The following is a 19,519-nucleotide window of genomic DNA, read 5'->3' on the forward strand; positions in this document are numbered from 1 at the left end:
CGCCTCAATAGCGTCACCTCTGCACAAATTACTGGGTTCTAATGTTCCCTTTGTGTGGTCTCCCGAATGTGAATCTGCGTTCGCCCATCTGAAGCGCGCTCTCACATCGGAACCAGTACTACGCCATTTTGATGAAGCTGCTCCTACCCTCCTGCATACGGATGCTAGTGGTCATGGCATTGGTGGCATTCTCCTACAGCGAGACGACGCTTTAGGGGAGAGGGTCGTCGCATACGCAAGTCGCGTTCTGACAAACGCCGAAAGAAATTACACCATCACAGAGCAGGAATGCCTAGCTATCGTTTGGTCTGTACAGAAGTTTCGACCTTATCTTCACGGCCGCCATTTCACCATCGTTACAGACCATCATGCATTGTGCTGGCTTTCGACGCTGAAAAACTTGTCTGGACGGCTTGGTCGGTGGATCCTTCGTCTACAGGAATACGACTTTACTATTACCTACAAGTGCGGAAAAAAACACCAGGATGCAGACGCGCTTTCTCGCTGTCCGCTTCCTACGACGCCATGCAATGGACCTCCAACTACCATCCGTGACAAGCTTTCGCATGACCCCTCTTCACATGCTTTCTTGTTGGCCCCTGTAGACGAGATGCCTAAACACGACAACGGATTCTTTCAATCTCATCAATTGGCGGACTCTTACTGTCGGCGCATCATAGACCACCTTCAAGGAGCTTCGCGCCCACCTAACGCCCGCCTTCGTCGACAGCTGACGCAATTTAAGATTGACAACCGCGTCCTGTACCGTCATGTCTATCACCCTGACGGTCAGCGCTGGGTTCCTGTCCTGCCACGCTCTCTACGTGCTCATGTCCTGCAGGCTTCTCACGACGACATGACTGCTGGTCACCTTGGTTTCCAGAAAACCTATGACCGCATCAAAGGTCGCTTCTACTGGCCTGGATTGTCCGCCAGTGTAGCGAGGTATGTCGCTTCCTGCGCCCTATGTCAGCGTCGAAAGCTCCCTACATCAGCTCCAAGCGGACAACTGCAACCGGTTCCTTGTCCGTCGCAACCATTTGAAATCGTTGGCATTGACCTGTATGGTCCTCTTCCTGTGACTCCCACCGGTAAACGATGGATTGTGACAGCCGTTGATCACTTGACACGCTACGCCGAAACAACTTGTGTGAGCTCTGCCTCAGCCTCTGAAGTTGCTGCATTCATACTTCAATCCTTAATACTGCGCCACGGTGCTCCTCGCGTCCTCCTGAGCGACCGTGGAAAAGCATTCCTCTCGCAACTAGTAGACGAGGTACTCAGAGCCTCCGGAACCACCCACAAGACTACCTCCAGTTACCATCCGCAAACTAACGGCCTCACAGAGCGATTTCATCGCACGCTGTCAGACATGCTAGCCATGTACATCGAACCGGATCACAGAAACTGGGACGCAATTTTGCCATTCGTGACTTTTGCGTATAATACCGCGGTTCAACGCACGACCGGTTACTCGCCATTCTACCTTGTCTATGGTCGTTCGCCCAGTTCCTGTCTTGACGCCTCTTTCTTCGCGCCAACTGTCAATCAATGTCCATCCTCCTGTGAAGAATATGTGTCCCGCATTCTGCGTTGTCGCCAGCTCGCTCGCATCAACACCGAAGCACAGCAACAGGACCGCAAGCAGCATTACGACGCCTCTCATCGCGTCGTGTGCTTCCGCCCTGGCGACGAAGTGCTACTCCGGACACCAGTTCGTACTCCTGGCTTGTGTGACAAGTTTCAACTTCGGTTCATCGGCCCCTACAAAGTCTTGGAGCAGACTTCCCCGGTTAACTATCGCGTGGTACCAGTTATTGTTCCAAGTGACCGCCGCTGCCGCGCTGCTGAGGTTGTCCACGTGTCCCGTATGAAGCCTTTCACGCGGCGTTCGCCGCCCCTTTGAATTGCGGCCAGGATGGCCGCTCTCGCGCGAGGGGACATTAGTGTAGCGAGATATAAGCTATTCTTTGTCATCTATACATGATCATCATCATGTGGGGCTCATATGGGGTTCTTCTTCATCATCGCTTGTGGGGCTGGCTCTCGAGTGTGATCCGTGCTGTGGGCGTGATCGCTTCGCCGTATCTTCGAGTCGGAATAAACGTAGTGACGACTGCTACGTCACAATATAAACAAATGTTTTTGAATATCCACTTCAGTCACGATTTATGATCGACTGTCGATACATATGTGTGAAACATAGGTGGAGCTTGAAACTCCACTGAAAGCAAATCAAGGTGATTGAATGACTCTGAGCATTTTATGATGAGTCATTATATTTACAGAGTAACTTAATATTTGAATATTGTAAAATCAGTCACACTACGTTTCTTCATAAAACAGATTAAATCCCCGCTCGACTTACATGCACAAGTTATTCATTAGCCTCAAGCATTTCAAGAAAGAAAAAAATATATATATTTCAAGGTTGCTACCGACATGCCCCACATCAAGTGTCACACAAAACATGGTACTAGTGCTTTTACCAAAGCAATACTCTGTAACGATACATATCACTCAGAAGCAAAATGGAAATAATTTACGTTATCAGAATGTTCAAGTTGCCATAAGCTTAATGTTCATGCTCTATTCCTTGCTACCACTGCACAGAAATGGCAAAAATAGGTCGCGTCTACAAATGTGGCCGCCGTGACTGAAGGTGATATGAGCTACTTTTATCAATTTACAGCAAGCTCATTGGTGTGAGGCCAGAACTTTGTCACAAATGAGATTCTCAACAGCTGGTGTGTCAACCTCAACTCTCCTGACATACTCTCAGCCCGTGCACAACACCTAAGTATTGCGTTTCACTGCTTTAAAGAGTTTACTTCGGTTTGGATGAGGAACACCTGCATTCCGGCGTCAGCCAACACTTTGTTTTTTGAGCTCAAGCTCCTTGAAAAAAGCGACGGCAGGCTTCCTTTCCCATTCATTCCTCAATGCATAGGTCCGTTCTGTACTCGTCGTCCTTCCGCTGTGGGTTCACCCCACGGACAATTTGAAGCATCCTCTTCATCAGCTGTACAGTCAACATCCGCCTTTTCGGACTCCCTAAGGGCCGCAAAAACGTCCGAAAAAATGAATGCATGTCTTTTACTGCCATTAAAGGCTCAAATCGCCACAAGCACTTCCGAAAAGGCCTACCAGCATGCTTATTAGGCATATCGGTGCCCGTACTGTGATAGGAGATGGCGGATGGACGCGTGTATGTTTTATTAAGGAATAGATGAGTGGGCAAGGTGGCAGCAGTACGAGCATCATGCGTACCCGCTGCCTATTTCTTACGCAGGTATGTTACTTTCAGAATGCCCGCTGGATTCGCTCTGATGATCGATTCTTACTGCTGCTCCCTTGCCCACACCATTGTCGCAGATGCTTTGCTTATATTTCTTTGTACTCGCAGCTCGCTGTTTGTATTGGAAAATTGTTAGAGTGGTGACCTTGAAAGCAATCCTGGTCCTCGCTCCCCAAAAAATCCGAGCCTTTCGCAAGGTTTTGACGATCAACCATCGGTGTCTGAAATGCTCGCTGAGCTTTTGAACGGACAGAATAGATTAGCTGAGGATATCGCCGAAATTTAAAACTTTCAACAATCTGTTAATACACGTTTTTTGACTATCGAATCGCGTCTGGCCGCTCTGGAGTTCTCACATAAGCTTGCCGTCCTAAGCCGCAGCCTTAAAAGTGAACTCGCACGTCTAACAAATGAAATTCACAACCTTTCAACTACAAATGATGAATTAGAAAACCGTGCTCGAAGGAACAATTTAATCTTACACGGTCTGCCAGAATCCTCCAATGAAGATAATGAGCGCCTGTCCTCAGACATTGCAAAATGATTTGAGGATAAACTTAAGATGAGCTGTCCTCAAATAGAAAGATGCCATGGTCTTGGAAGGCCTTCACGTGACCGTCCGCGACCCGTGATTATGAAACTTCTGGACTATCAGGAGAAAGTTTCGGTGTTAAAAAGTGGTCACAAGCTAAAGAAAACCGATTACCATATTTCGGAAGATTTTTCATTACGTGTCCGGAATATCTGCAAAAAAACTTTGGGAAGCGTCTGAGAGTTTTAGGAACAACGGGTGCACGGTCCGCATACGGTTTGACCATATATTTATCGATAAAGTTCGCTATAACTGGAACAGCGCTTTTAATACATTAGAGAAAGTACATCGTAACACAGCACTAAATAGCGTCACACCTGTCTCTCTGCCTTGACTCCTTTGTCGCAAAACTAATGACCGAGTTTTAAATATTAACGCAAGAAGCCTTCTCAATAAATTTTCCGACTTCATCTCTCTAGCAACTGCTCATTCCCCCCATATTTTTATTTATTTACAAATACTGCAGGCCCTATTCGGGCCCAAGCAGGAGTGGTTACATCAATAGTAACAAACAAGGCTAGAAATAATAATAAAAAATATAATACAGAACAATAATAAAGATATATAGAATATAATATACAGGAACATCAGCCTTTGAAATCTAGACCTATCAACATAAATACAATATAGGAACAACAGTTGTAGTTTGCAACTCAACAACAAGTACTGACAAACCATGTACACACAACAGGTCACTCAATTCAGCATTTTCACCTAATTTTATTACAAAACACAGACAATGATTAATTAATTTCTTTCCCTATGTGCATGCTATTAATCAAAAGAAAAACCATTCACAAGACAACAGATGATATTGATATATACAGATGATATATGATACAACAGACAGATATTATAGGCATTACGGAAACATGGCTACATGACGGCATATACGACTCCAAAGTTGCGTTAAGTGGATACACCTTGGTAAGAGTTGACAGACCAAATGGTAGAGGCGGCGGTGTCGCCCTCTATATACAGTCCCACCTGAAATTTTCAGTTCTAGAAACCCCATGTGAAATTGAATTGCTTTTGTGCAAGATTCATTTGGAAAGGTCACCTGCGCTAATTGGAGTGTTTTACCGGCCTCCTGGCTCTTGTGATGATCAGCTCGGTTTTCTTATCAACATTTTGCATGATTTGAAATCATCAAATATAATACTTATGGGAGATTTTAATGCACCAGGCATTCACTGGCCCTCTCTCACCTCTCAAGAAAATTATTGCGCCTTTCCCTATCACTCGGTCTAACCAGATTGTCCACGAGAACACCAGGGAAACGGCTGTCCTAGATTTAGTTTTTCTTGGCTCAAGTCTTTTCGAAAGTGGCTTCCAGTGCTGCGTTACTGCCAGGATTTCTGACCACAAAGCCGTACTGTTCTCGATTTGCTGTATTGTTCCCAAACCGCGGATTGAGTACTGCACTTTTCGTGACTTTAGCCGCACCAACGATGCTGCAATTACCGACACACTTAGCGAATCGTTTGAGAAGTTTCATGAATTATCTTTGAAAAATGATGTTGATGTTGCCGTAGGGTTATTTGAGAATATTGTTAAAACATGTATTAACCAGTTTGTTCCCCTGAAAACACAAAAGAAAAATATTAATTCACCGTGGATGACAAGAGGACTACTACATTTATCGCGTTGTGTTTCGCGATTGCGCAAGTCTAAAAGAAATGGTAATCCAGAAAAAATTGCAGAGTTCAATGATGCCAAGAAGGAACTTCGCCAGAAACTAACATCTGCCAAGGATTTCTACCATGCTGTTACTATGCCAAAATTAATGAAAACAAACCCTCGTATGTTCTGGAAATCGATAATGCCAAGTAACAGCACAACTAACAGTTTAGTTGTTAAGGACGTTGCAGTTTCAGATTCACTCACGATTGCTTCCGCTTTTAACACCTATTTTCATTCCGTGTTCACACAGGATAACTCTTCACATCCACCTTTTAGCTTTGACCCATACCCTCCTATTGAAGACATCGTCGTCTCTAGTTCAGGTGTTCTCAACATGATCCTTCATTTAGATACTAAAAAGAGCTGCGGCCCAGATGACATACCCAATTCCTTCCTCGTTCGCTACTCCCTTTGGACAAGCAGATACCTCTCCGTTATCTTCCGTAAATCATTATCCACCTCCACTGTTCCCCAATACTGGAAGCTTGCTACGGTCATTCCGATATACAAAGCCGGTAACGCTCAACTTCTGCAGAACTACAGACCCATTTTATTAACTGCCCACTCATGCAAGTTACTCGAACATATAATTTTTAAACACATCACGGAATTTCTTGAAAGCCACAATATCCTATCCAATTACCAACATGGTTTCCGTCGCGGATATAGCACCACTACCCAACTAATCGAATTTACGCACGATATTTGTCAGTCATTGGATTTAGGCGGACAGATTGACGGCATTTTTGTTGACTTATCTAAAGCTTTCGACACCGTCCCACACCCAAAACTCCTCTACAAGCTTCACTCCATTCTAAATAACCCTTCTCCGGTTGGTTGGATACATAGCTTCCTAACCCAGCATTCTCAGTCTGTGCACTTTAACGGCTCTATTTCCTCTCTTGTCAGTGTTTCATCCGGCGTCCCACAAGGTTCCGTTTTAGGCCTGCTTCTTTTCTTATTATATATTAATGACTTGCCGCATTGCGTGTCCGTTAATATTCGCCTTTATGCTGATGATTGCGTCCTCTATCATAGTATTAATACACCAATGGATCATGATTTACTTAATGACTCCTTTGCAAAATTTTGTAGGTGGTGCAAGAAATGGCAAATGAACATTAATTTCTCTAAAACTGTTTCCATGTCCTTCTCCAGACACCCATCTCCATCACTTTTCACGTACACTTTCCATGGTCAAGATTTAAAAAGAGTAACCGAATTTATATAACCTTGGTCTTCATTTCTCCCATGACATGTCATGGTCGAAACACATTGACATCATATGTAACAAAGCTTTTAGACGTCTCGATTACCTCCATTGTTCATTGCGTAAGGCTCCAAAGGATACCAAACTGATGACGTATAAAACACTTATCCGCCCCATTCTTGATTACGGCTGCATCATATGGAATCCTCATAAGAAATCCGATATTAAAAAAGTTAGAATCAGTCCAAAAGAAATCAGTGCGCTTCATTTTTCGCAACTATAACCGAGATTTTTCCCCTTCTTCCCATTATACAGCTACAGGTCTTACAGTTCTTTCATCTCGCCGCCGCTTAGAATGCATAAAATTTTTACACACGCTGATTCATTCTGAGCGCCTTGGCACACTAAATAATTATTTGAACTTTAGTCCACCTTCTATCACTAGGAGTTCTTATAATCTCAACCTTATCCCTTTCTTTTGCCGAACGGAGATGTTCAAGCACAGTTTCTTTCCATTGGCCATTGAACTCTGGAATTCACTGCCTGGAAGCATCCGCTCTTTACCTACGCAAGAATTTCTGAAAACAATTACCTATACTTGATATTCATATTTTTTCATTTCATTTCATTTTATTACCTTAAAGACCCCATTCGGGGTATTACATAAGGGGTGGTTAACATGTGAACATAGGAAAAGGCAGGTGTTACATTGAAATACAAGTTTCAACAGTTTTTAGAAATTGCGAATGACATGTGATGGCAGCGACATTAATGGGTAGGTCGTTCCAGTCCTTGGCAGCTCGAGGGAAAAATGATGATTGAAAAGTGACAGTTCGTGTTCGAGGACGAGAAACTTGGAGTTGATGGCTGGTGCGCTGTGACATGTGTGAAGATGATGGCGTGACGTAAGGCGGGCGGCTTAGTGAGCTGTAAAAAAATTTGTGATAAAGAGAGAGCGCGGCGATGCGACGACGAAAAGCAAGAGATGCCAAGCTAGATTGTGCCTTTAAGTGTGAAACACTGATGTTATATGAATATGAAGAATGGATGAATCTAGTCGCACGATTCTGAACTGACTCGAGTGCATTGATGATATATGTTTGATGAGGGTTCCAGATGGCGGCGGCATATTCCAGTTGTGGCCTGACAAATGATTTGTATGCGAGTAGTTTGACGTGCTGTGGAGCATGACGAAGATGGCGCCTCATGAACCCAAGGGACTTGTTTGCTGACGAGATTACGTTAGTAGCATGCGCATTCCAGGAAAGGTCGTGGGACAGGGTTACGCCTAAGTACTTATAGGTTAGAACTGATTCTAGTGGGACGTTTGCAATTGTGTAAGTAGACAGATAAGGATTACGACGGCGGGAAATTGAAATAAATTTGCACTTGTTAGGGTTCAAGGCCATTTGCCAATGGTTGCACCAGTCCTGCACATTATTAAGGTCATTCTGGAGAGATGCTTGGTCAGAGATGTTAGTCACAGTACGATAAATCACACAGTCGTCAGCGAACATACGAATAGGACAAGATACATGCAGCGGAAGATCGTTAATGTATATTAGGAAAAGAAGCGGTCCTAAGACTGAGCCTTGAGGGACACCTGAAGTGACAGGGAGGGGTTCGGAGGAGACGTTATTGACAAAGACGAACTGGGAACGATTAGTAAGGAATTCTTTTATCCATTGTACTACAAGAGGATCCAAGTTTAATCTAGATAATTTTATTAGCAAGCGGTTATGAGGCACTGTGTCAAAAGCTTGTATATTGTGCCTGTATATCATTTTCTTGCTTTCTTTGTTTTTTCTTCACTACCCACTCCTGCAATAGCCTCACCGAGGCTGCAGTATGTATGTATAAATAAATAAATAAATAAATAAATAAATAAATAAAAATAAATAAATAAATAAATACTGTGTCCCGTGACAATAGCCCCTTCCCACGCTTGCTATGCTTCACCGCGTAACGCTACTGTAGGGAGGCAAAGCTGATTTTTGGGAACCGGCATTGTGCAACGCGCCTTACTTTCCGAGCTTCGAAGCCATTCGAGGACTACAAAGACGGAGTCGGTGCCATTGCTTACAGCGGCGAATTCTTTCAATGGAAAACACGGCGCCGAACGGCAAGAAGCTTAATAATGAACATTGAAGCAGCTAGGCCTAGTGTTTACGAAGGCGGCGAGGTAATCAAAACGGCAGCAGTGGTGGCTTTGATTAATGCCACTAATGCCAGTGTCAAAAAAAGCATTAAACAAACTATTCTTCATTAAACGGGCCTTGTCATGTTCTACACATGAAACAAAGCTGCTTGCATACGTCACTTTTGTCCGCCCAGTCTTAGAACACGCTAATACTGTGTGGTTCCCTCATACTGCGAACAATATCACAATTTTGGAACGGGTACAGCGGTAAGTGGTGCATTTTATCCGTAACAGATATGGATGCCTTGACTGACCTACTGCTCTGTTACAGCATGGTGGTCTAGCTACCCTTGAAAGTCGCGCAGAGCTTTTTTGGCTGAAATTTATATACCAACTATTGCACAAATCATTCCATATAAACTCTTGACTCTTACTTGAAATTTCGTGATACTAGACCGACTAGAAGAAATGCATGGGTACTTGCAGAATATCCATTTATTAATAATACTTTTCGCTATTCTTTCTTCCCACGCTAAATTCACGAATGGAATACACTGGATGCAGTTGCAACACAGCAGCCAAATCTAGAAAAATTGATGAGCATGCTGTATTAGCCTACACAAGTTATCAATATACTTAAATTGCTTTCGCCATGCAATCCATACCGCTTCTGTTTGTGATAGGGAAGCACTTGCCTACGCTTTTTGTTCTGTGCATTTTGTATCTGAATGATGCTTTCTACTCTGCCCCCTTTTTTTCCCCCTGCTTATTATTATGTATGAATGTCATCATCATCATCATCATCATCATCATCATCAGCCTGGTTACGCCCACTGCAGGGCAAAGGCCTCTCCTATATTTCTCCAACAACCCCGGTCATGTACTAATTGTGGCCATGCCGTCCCTGCAAACTTCTTAATCTCATCCACCCACCTAACTTTCTGCCGCCCCCTGCTACGCTTCCCTTCCCTTGGAATCCAGTCCGTAACCCTTAATGACCATCAGTTATCTTCCCTCCTCATTACATGTCCTGCCCATGCCCATTTCTTTTTCTTGATTTCAACTAAGATGTCATTAACTCGCGTTTGTTCCCTGACTCAATCTGCTCTTTTCTTATCCCTTAACGTTACACCTATCATTCTTCTTTCCATAGCTCATTGCGTCGTCCTCAATTTAAGTAGAACCCTTTTCGTAAGCCTCCAGGTTTCTGCCCCGTAGGTGAGTACTGGTAAGACACAGCTATTATACACTTTTCTCTTGAGGGATAATGGCAGCCTGCTGTTCATGATCTGAGAATGCCTGCCAAACGCACCCCAGCCCATTCTTATTCTTCTGATTATTTCCGTCTCATGATCCGGATCCGCAGTCACTACCTGCCCTAAGTAAATGTATTCCCTTACGACTTCCAGTTCCTCGCTGCCTATTGTAAATTGCTGTTCTCTTCCGAGACTTTTAAACATTACTTTAGTTTTCTGCAGATTAATTTTGAGACCCACTCTTCTGCTTTGCCTCTCCAGGTCAGTGAGCATGCATTGCAATTGGTCCCCTTAGTTACTAAGCAAGGCAATATCATCAGCGAATCGCAAGTTACTAAGGTATTCTCCATTAACTTTTATCCCCATTTCTTCCCAATCCAGGTCTCTGAATACCTCCTGTAAACACGCTGTGAATAGCATTGGAGAGATCGTATCTCCCTGCCTGACGCCTTTCTTTATTGGGATTTTGTTGCTTTCTTTATGGAGGACTATGGTGGCTGTGGAGCCGCTATAGATATCGTTCAGTATGAATGTACAACTGCTATTCTTGTATAGCCTCCAATCATTATGTGCTCTTTTTCTATAGTTTTTTTAGTACCGTTAATTGATGAGTTGCGACATGTTGGTAACCCCTGTAATAATCCCATTGACATATTAATTCACAGTATTCTATATATATAAAAAAAAAGGCATGAACCGATTCCCACTGTTGTAAATTAGTTTACATAGTTGTTTAGCTCATCTTGCTCCAAAACAAACATGCAGTGATTGTTACGTGTCCAATCTAGCTTGGTAAGCGCTCCGTGCTGAAGCTTTGTACACACTGTGCTTCTTCCTGTGCCAAGATCAAGACGCGACTGCTGGAACTGGGCTCATTCGTGCCAATGTTTTCTCGCACTTAGAACAGAACTAAGGTTGCAGTCACCGCAGCACACGTCAAGTATTCGAACATTAGCATTTCTCTCATGCATGCTAACACATATTTCTTCAGTCTTCACATTGTTTAGTCTCAGCTGATTGCTCTCTATTATACTTCAGCGGTAATGCCCTCTCACATTTGAGCCTGAACGACAATACTAGAATATGTTCGAGGCACTTTGTCAATGGAGAAAAAATAACTTACACGCCATTTCGCCAAAACCCCTACAACTGTGAGGTGCAAGGCACCCTCCAAGTAATGAAGCGACAAATGACTTGAAAAACATCCACGGCCGTATTTGCTCACTTAAGTAACAAAATAATGAATTGTTAACTTACGAGTTCGACGTTGTAAGCATGCTCACTTTGTTGTGACAAACACTTCGCGACCCGCAGTGGTTTTAGTGGCTATAGTATTGAACAGCTAAGCACGAGGTCGCGGGATCAAATCCCGGCCATGGCAGCCGAATTTCTATGGGGGAAAAATGGGAAAACACCCATGTACTTAGATTTTTGTCTACGTTAAAGAACCTCAGGTGGTCCGAATTATTCCAGAGTCCCCAACTACAGCATGCCTCATAATCAGATAGTGGCTCTGGCACCCAAAACCCCATAATATAATTTAGGCACCTTGCTGCGTTGCCCATGCTGTTTACTTCTTTGACACAATATACATGGTTGTAGTCATAAATTTGACATCCTTTCTCAAACGTCGGTGTTCCGAAATGGGCCTCAATATTTTCGATTGCCTTAAAACCGCAATTTAGAACGACCGATAAATTTCAAATGAACACAAAAAATCATGCCTCCATAGCAGTGGCCACCACGCTGTTTCACGGAACTGACACGGTGGTGCTTACGGCTGAGCCATTCGGGCTGGGAGAGTGTTTAGGTATCTGTACAGGAAATACATTGATTCACAGTGGAGGAAAAGAACTAGGAAGCTTACCAGCAAGTATGCGGCCTGTAGGGTGGGCAACGCAGCAACAAGGAACGTCAAGCGGAAAGTCATAGAAGCTCAAGTAATCTCATGGGAGGCGGCAATAGAAATGAAACCTGCCATGAGTAACTACTTAAGAGGAAAAAACGAAATCAGGAAAGAAACAATTAATGATAACTCAAAGGGAAGCTCATTACTTTTCTAAGTGAGATCGGGATGCCTTAGAATATGCACCTATAAAGTGAGATATAAGAAAGAAGAAGCATGTGCTTGCTGTGGTAAAGTTAGGGAAACGATGGAGCATGTTTTATTACAATGTGAAGACGTCTGCCCAGCAGTCGATTTGGGCACCACTGGCCTCCTTGAAGCCCCTGGGTTCAGCGAGAGCAGTGGAAAAGTAAACATGTCCACAATAGAGATAAGTATGAGGCGAGTGGAAGATTGGTGGAAGAAAAGTAGGGAAATGACAAAAGACGGAGACGTACGAAAGCAAAGTTCGCAATAGGGGGTCAGAAAATTTGGTTGTGAGAGTTCAAAGTAGTTTTCTTTTTTAACCTAGGTAGGTCATTAGGCAGTATACTGGCAAGAGCTTGGTGGGCAACCCACCGCCCCGTTCCAAAGGGGACGCTCATGGATGGATGAATGGATGGATGGAAGGCGCCCTTTGAAACGGGGTGATGGCATTTGCCACCATGCTCAGCTTTTTATTTTTGTTTAACTGTGTTGTAAGTTATTCAAATTTAACATTTTATTTAGATACATCTTCCTACATTTTTAACTTTATGTCACCTCTCGGCTTTTGAGCCACCAATCCTCCAATCGCCTCTTGCTAATTTCAACCGCATATTTATTCACATGACTATTGTTATCTCTGAACCCTAGGGCCTCGGGAAGCGTGACTGTGCCCGCATCAACATCGGGATGGATACCATCACATTTTAGTATGAGGTGTTCTACTGTTTCTACAGATTTAATACACACAGTACATGCGTCTTCTTCTTCGTTAAACTTGTTTTTATAGCTCCGCATTCTACGACATTACCTAGCTTCAAAAAGTAGAGCACTGCCTCTTGAGTTATCATAAAACGCTTCCTTCCTGGTCTGCTGCTTCCAGTATCAGATTCAGATTTCAGAGTTATTGGTTCTATGACGAAGAAGATTGGCAGGCTGAAAAGCCCCGTTGCCATCGCGTGGCACGTACCCAGTTCGTTCGCTGGCTGCGCCCTACCTGCTGGTGCTGAGTTTGTCGCTGCTTCTCTACGACCCGAATAAACCCCCTTTACAATTGGTGGAGCTGCGGGGTACAACCGGAATTCTGGAACTTTGCAACCGGACACCGCAGCCTGTCTTTCTTACGCCGGAAGAAGGACCACCGCAACCACAACCCGCTGCCCCGGCCCGTTGTGTCAACGCGACCCATCCACCTTCAGCGGTACCGAAGACCATGACGTAGAAGACTGCCTCACTGACTACAACCGGGTGAGCATCCACAACCACTGGGACGTCACCCAAAAACTTAATTACGTGTCGTTTTATCTGAGCGGTGTCACCAGTGTGTGGCACCGCAACCACGAATGTGATCTGACGACGTGGACGGCGTTCAAGACTAATGTGAAAGAGGTATTTGGGCGCCCCGCGGTTCACAAGCTTCGTGCCGAGCAACGTTTGCATGGCCGTGCGCAACAGTGCGGGGGAGACATTTACCAGCTATATAGAAGATGTTGTCGACCTCTGCAACGCGTTGACGTCACAATGGCTGATGCCGAGAAGATCCGCCATATCTTAAAAGGCATTGAAGACGACGCCTTCCAGATGCTGTTGGCGAAAAATCCCTCGACAGTCTTTGAACTCGTCAGTCTGTGTCAAAGCTTCGACGAACTGCGCAAACAATGCGTAGCCACCCGCCAATCTACACCTCAGGCCACTTCAATGTTGAGTGTGGCTGCTGCCCCGGATAACACTTTGCTGCTGCTACAAATCAAGGAGTTCGTCCGTGAAGAGGTGGCTCGTCAGCTTTCCTTGATTCCACTTGCACACGGCCAGCCAAGTACTCCATTGGCGCCCGTTCTTCAATCTGTCATCAAGGAGCAGGTAGCCGACCACATTTCGCCTTCTCTTCAGCCAGCTCTAACGGCCGCTCCCCTGACGTACGCCGAAGTCGCGATGAGGCCTGTGCCACAGACCTACGGCCCCTTCGCCCACCTTTGCGCCCACCCGTATCCCCTCCAGTTCGTCCACTGGTGCACTATGCATGACCTCAAGACCATTGGCGCACAGAAGACAACCGTCCGATTTGTTTTTATTGTGGCCGTGCTGGACACGTGGCATGTCACTGTCGCCTGCTTACACCGAACGTCCCGAACAATGTGCGTCCGTATGCGCCACGTTTCCAACAACGCCGCAACTATTTGGATGCCTTTGAATCTCCTTCTGCCGTCAACACTGCATTCTCCGCCACTCGCCATTCACCTTCTCCTCGCCGCCGCTCGCTTTCCCCCATGCACTGGCGGCGGAGCCCTTTGCGCCAGGAAAACTAAATATCGCAGTTCAGGAGGCTAGAACTGCGGGGCCAGCGAAATGTATAAGGCCTCACACTTCCCCGAAGAACGTTATTGAAGTCGCAATAGAAAAAACATTGACGCTAGCACTTGTCGACACCGACGCTGCACTTTCAGCGATAGAAGCCCGTATTTGCAGCAAGATAGGAAAAGTGACGATGCCGCTTTCTGGACTGTCTTTTCGAACTGCCAACGCGCAGCACATTGAGCCATCCGGCGCCTGCACTGCTCGTGTCGTAACTCAGGAGGTCCTCTATATCATAGAATTCATCGTATTGCCATCATGTTCACACGACGTCATATTAGGTCGGGACTTTCTCTCCACACATCATGCGATCATTGACTGCGCCCGCGCTGAAATTGAGCTGTTTCAGTTTTCGACCGATATTATCACTGACCATAAGGACCATTGTCGCAGAATCGCTGTTTCAGAAGACACCGTTATACCTGCCTGGTCTTCCACACTTGTCAGTATCTCTTGCAAATCTGTAGATGACGGCACAGTACTCTTCACTCCGTTTGAATTCTTAGTTCGCCGCCGTTCACTACCACTGCCGTTCGCCGTCCTCGAGTTCAAAGCTGGCGCCTCTCTCATGTGCGTCTCAAACCCATCGGCTGAACCAATTACTTTACGCCGCCGTGAAAGCCTTGGCAGAGCAGAGCCACTGACCTCATCTTCAATATTTGACACGATGGACGACTCCACTTATCTTGCTGCTCTCGAGGCATCGCCTCCTTAGTCACTGCTGCGTTCTTTTACGCCAGCTCTTGCCAGTGACCTTACAACGACACAGCGCGACAAACTTCTTCGCTTGCTCCAAGGCTTCTCTTCGTCTTTTGATTGCCAAGCAACATAACTCGGCCGCACGACTGTTTCGCACACTATCGACACTGGGAGCCATGCACCAATTTGACAGCGTCCCCACCGAGTATCGGCAACTGAAAGATGCGTTATCAATGATCAGGTGAACGATATGCTCAATCGCGGTGTCATCCGGCCTCCTAGTCCTTGGGCATCGCCAGTCGTCCTAGTTAAAAAGACGGCACCATAACATTTTGCGTTGATTATCGAAGGCTTAATCACATTACCCGAAAGGATGTATACTCGTTGCCACATATTGACGATGCACTTGACTGTTTGCAAGGAGCGGAGTTTTCTTCTTCCTTAGATCTCCACTCTGGCTACTGGCAGGTGCCCATGGCTGACGCTGGCTGTTCGAAAACCGCATTTGTAACACCAGGCGGCTTGTATGAATTCACTGTAATGCCGTTCGTTCTCTGCAATGCGGCCATCACCTTCAAATGCATGATGGACGGCATCCTATGCGGCCTGAAGTGGCATACTTGCCTCTGCTACCTCGACAATGTTGTCGTCTTTTCTCCTCATTTTCTGACCCACCTAAGGCGTGACACGTGTACTTATCTCTATCGGGCGACCACGTTTCGCCGCCCAACAAATGTTGTCGCACAGCGCAGGATGCGCCTACATGTATCCAAAGTTTCTGGAAAGTTATCCATGCTTCTATCCGCTGTATGTTGTCACCGAACCTTATGTTATCCGATTTCATCTCATGACGCGAATGGCGTAGAACTTTGTGGAAAGCACGCGGGTCCCAACGATTAGTCAGGAACATTCGACGATTGATGTATAAAAGCCGACGCGTTTGACCCGTTGATCAGATTTTCGCCGATCGCCGAACGTGTTCGCCGCTATTGTTATGCTTTAAGTGTAGCCTGTCTTTGTGGGCACAGGTTCGCCCAATAAAAGCTAGTTTTGTCTTTCACAGTATTGCTACTGTGTTCTTTAAGGTCACTACCACGTGACATCTGGTGGAGGCGCTTGTGCGTTTATGTACCGAACGCCCCCGCAAAGCCTCGATTCAAGCCCAAAGCCAGAGGACAAAACCAACATCACCCAAGACGAGCGTGCTAGCCGCCGACTGCAAGGACTGCCCCCAGAGCACGAACTTCTACATGAGACGAGCAAGAAGATTGCCACCATGTCCACCCCAATGGCTGCCCCAGCGTCCCCCGTCGTGCTGGAGCAGCCAAGGGAGCCACCGACGTTCTGCGGTTACATTCACGGACCCGGAAACCTGGCTCGAGACGTATGAGAGGGTCGCTGCATTTAACAGCTGGAACAGCGACGACAAACTGCAACACGTCTTCTTCGCATTGGAAGACGCTGCCAGGACGTGGTTCGAGAACAGAGAAGCCACCTTAATGACCTGGGACCTTTTTCAAAGCGGCCTCCTGCAGACATTCACAAGAGTCGTACGCCGAGAACGAGCCCAAGCACTACTAGAAACCCTAGTGCAGCTGCCTAATGAGACCACCGTGATTTTTACAGCAGAAATGAGCCGCCTATTCTGCCACGGTGACCCGGAAATGTCCGACGAAAAGAAAATCCGGCTACTGATGCGTGGTGTAAAGGAAGAACTTTTCGCCGGTATGCTACGAAGCCCACCTAAGACTGTCGACGAGTTTCTTCGCGAGGCCACTAGCATCGAGAAGACACTGGAAATGCGGAACCGGCAATTCAACCGCCGCACGAATTCGACAAGCTACGCCGAACTTCAGTCGTGAGTGAGGAGCTACAGAAGCAGTTCCCGTCATCACAGCCTCAAGTGGCTTCGATTGCCGACGTCGTATGTGAGGAGCTCCAACAACAACTCGGAGTAGGCCCTGAATCGCCTCAGCCGCAAGCGATTATATACGTCGCTGTAGTCCCGCCATCATGTTCCCCCTACGTGCCCTCAGCAGGGCCCAGTGACAACACAGTTCCGTCGTCCACCACCACCCCCACCGCCAGCGCGCCAACCCGTCACCCCACGCGGCATTCCAAGGAAGACCGACGTTTGGCGCGCCCTCGACCACCGTCCGCTTTGCTACCACTGCGGAGAAGCCGGGCACATCTACCGCCGATGCCCATACCAGGAGATGGGACTCCGAGGGTTCACCGTCAGATTGGCGAACGACCTCGCGATATAGCCGACCACCTCGCCGCCACTCAGTGGAGCCCTCTACGACCGTCCCATTCACCGTCACCTGGCCGCTACTTGTCACCGCAGCGCCGTCCATACACTGGCCCAGCACGGGGCCGCTCTGCGAGCCCACATCCGGAAAACTAAAAGCAGCAACCGATGGAGGTGCGGTTGCTGTTCGTCGAACTGACGAAGATTCTCCGCCGCTGACGAAGACGACGAAGAGACCATCTAGACGACATAATAACGACACGCCACCGTCCCAATGAAATCAGGAAGCCACGACTACACCAATGAAAGACAACTTGACGACGCGACGTTCCAACTTCAGTTCAACACGACGCAGCCGTGATCCGACGCCAAGACCTAACGGCAACGCCAGACAAAGAACCACCGGCCTCGACGTGCTTCTCCACGGCCACGCAGTTACCCCCTTAGTAGACACAGGGGCTGATTACTCCGTAATGAGTGGACACATCGCCGCCCAGTTGAAGAAAGTTAAGACTGCATGGGAAGGCCCTCAAATTCGATGGGCTGGAGGACACCTCATCACGCCGACTGGTATCTGCACGGCAAGAATAACCATTCATGACAGGACTTACCCTGCCACCTTCGTTATCCTCCAACAGTGTTCACGAGACGTCATTCTCGGTATGGACTTCCTGAACCAACACGGAGAACGGAGGAAACCTAAAAACAGTGAAGAAGAAACTAGGAATTGGCAAGAATCAGATGTATGTGTTAAAAGACAAATCTGGCAAAATCATTACTAATATGGATGGGATAGTTCAAGTGGCTGAGGAGTTCTATAGAGATTTATACAGTACTAGTGGCACCCACGACGATAATGGAAGAGAAAATAGTCTAGAGGAATTCGAAATCCCACAGGTAATGCCAGAAGAAGTAAGGAAAGCCTTGGGAGATATGCAAAGGGGGAAGGCAGCTGGAGAGGATCAGGTAACAGCAGATTTGTTGAAGGATGGTGGGCAGATTGTTCTAGAGAAACTGGCCACCCTGTATACGCAATGCCTCATAACGTCAAGCGTACCGGAATCTTGGAAAAACGCTAACATAATCCTAATCCATAAGAAAGGGGACGCCAAAGACTTGAAAAATTATAGACCGATCAGCTTGCTGTCTGTTGCCTACAAAGTATTTACTAAGGTAATCGCAAATAGAATCAGGAACACCTTAGACTTCTGTCAACCAAAGGACCAGGCAGCATTCCGTAAAGGCTACTCAACAATAGACCATATTCACACTATCAATCAGGTTATAGAGGAATGTGCGGAATATAACCAACCCTTATATATAGCTTTCATTGATTACGAGAAAGCACTTGATTCTGTCGAAACCTCAGCAGTCATGGAGGCATTACGGAATCAGGGTGTAGACGAGCCGTATGTAAAAATACTGAAAGATATCTATAGCGGCTCCACAGTCACCGTAGTCCTCCATAAAGAAAGCAACAAAATCCCAATAAACAAAGGCGTCAGGCAGGGAGATACGATCTCTCCAATGCTATTCACAGCGTGTTTACAGGAGGTATTCAGAGACCTGGAATGGGAAGAATTGGGGATAAGAGTTAATGGAGAATACCTTAGTAACTTGCGATTCGCTGATGATATTGCCTTGCTTAGTAACTCAGGGGACCAATTGCAATGCATGCTCACTGACCTCGAGAGGCAAAGCAGAAGAGTGGGTCTAAAGATTAATCTGCAGAAAACTAAAGTAATGTTTAACAGTCTCGAAAGAGAACAGCAATTTACAATAGGCAGCGAGGCACTGGAAGTCGTAAGGGAATACATCTACTTAGGGCAGGTAGTGACTGCGGAACCGGATCATGAGACGGAAATAATCAGAAGACTAAGAATGGGCTGGGGTGCGTTTGGCAGGCATTCTCAGATCATGAACAGCAGGTTGCCATTATCCCTCAAGAG

General features: G+C 46.2%; 1 protein-coding gene across 3 annotated transcripts in view; it reads right to left on the bottom strand.

Annotated features, from left to right (window-relative positions):
- LOC135901671 (angio-associated migratory cell protein) overlaps positions 1-19,519 on the bottom strand; it is an 85,567-nt gene that overhangs the window by 51,376 nt on the left and 14,672 nt on the right. Inside the window, exon 2 of one of the 3 annotated variants that reach the window (XM_065431510.1) lies at positions 18,182-18,269. The exons of the other annotated variants lie outside the window; for them this stretch is intronic. The gene's annotated coding sequence lies outside the window, so the exon portion shown is untranslated. The remainder of the gene's footprint in view (positions 1-18,181; positions 18,270-19,519) is intronic. 3 annotated transcript variants of the gene reach the window in all.

This window comes from Dermacentor albipictus, unplaced genomic scaffold (genome assembly GCF_038994185.2).
Source record: "Dermacentor albipictus isolate Rhodes 1998 colony unplaced genomic scaffold, USDA_Dalb.pri_finalv2 scaffold_16, whole genome shotgun sequence".
Lineage (NCBI taxonomy): Eukaryota > Metazoa > Arthropoda > Arachnida > Ixodida > Ixodidae > Dermacentor > Dermacentor albipictus.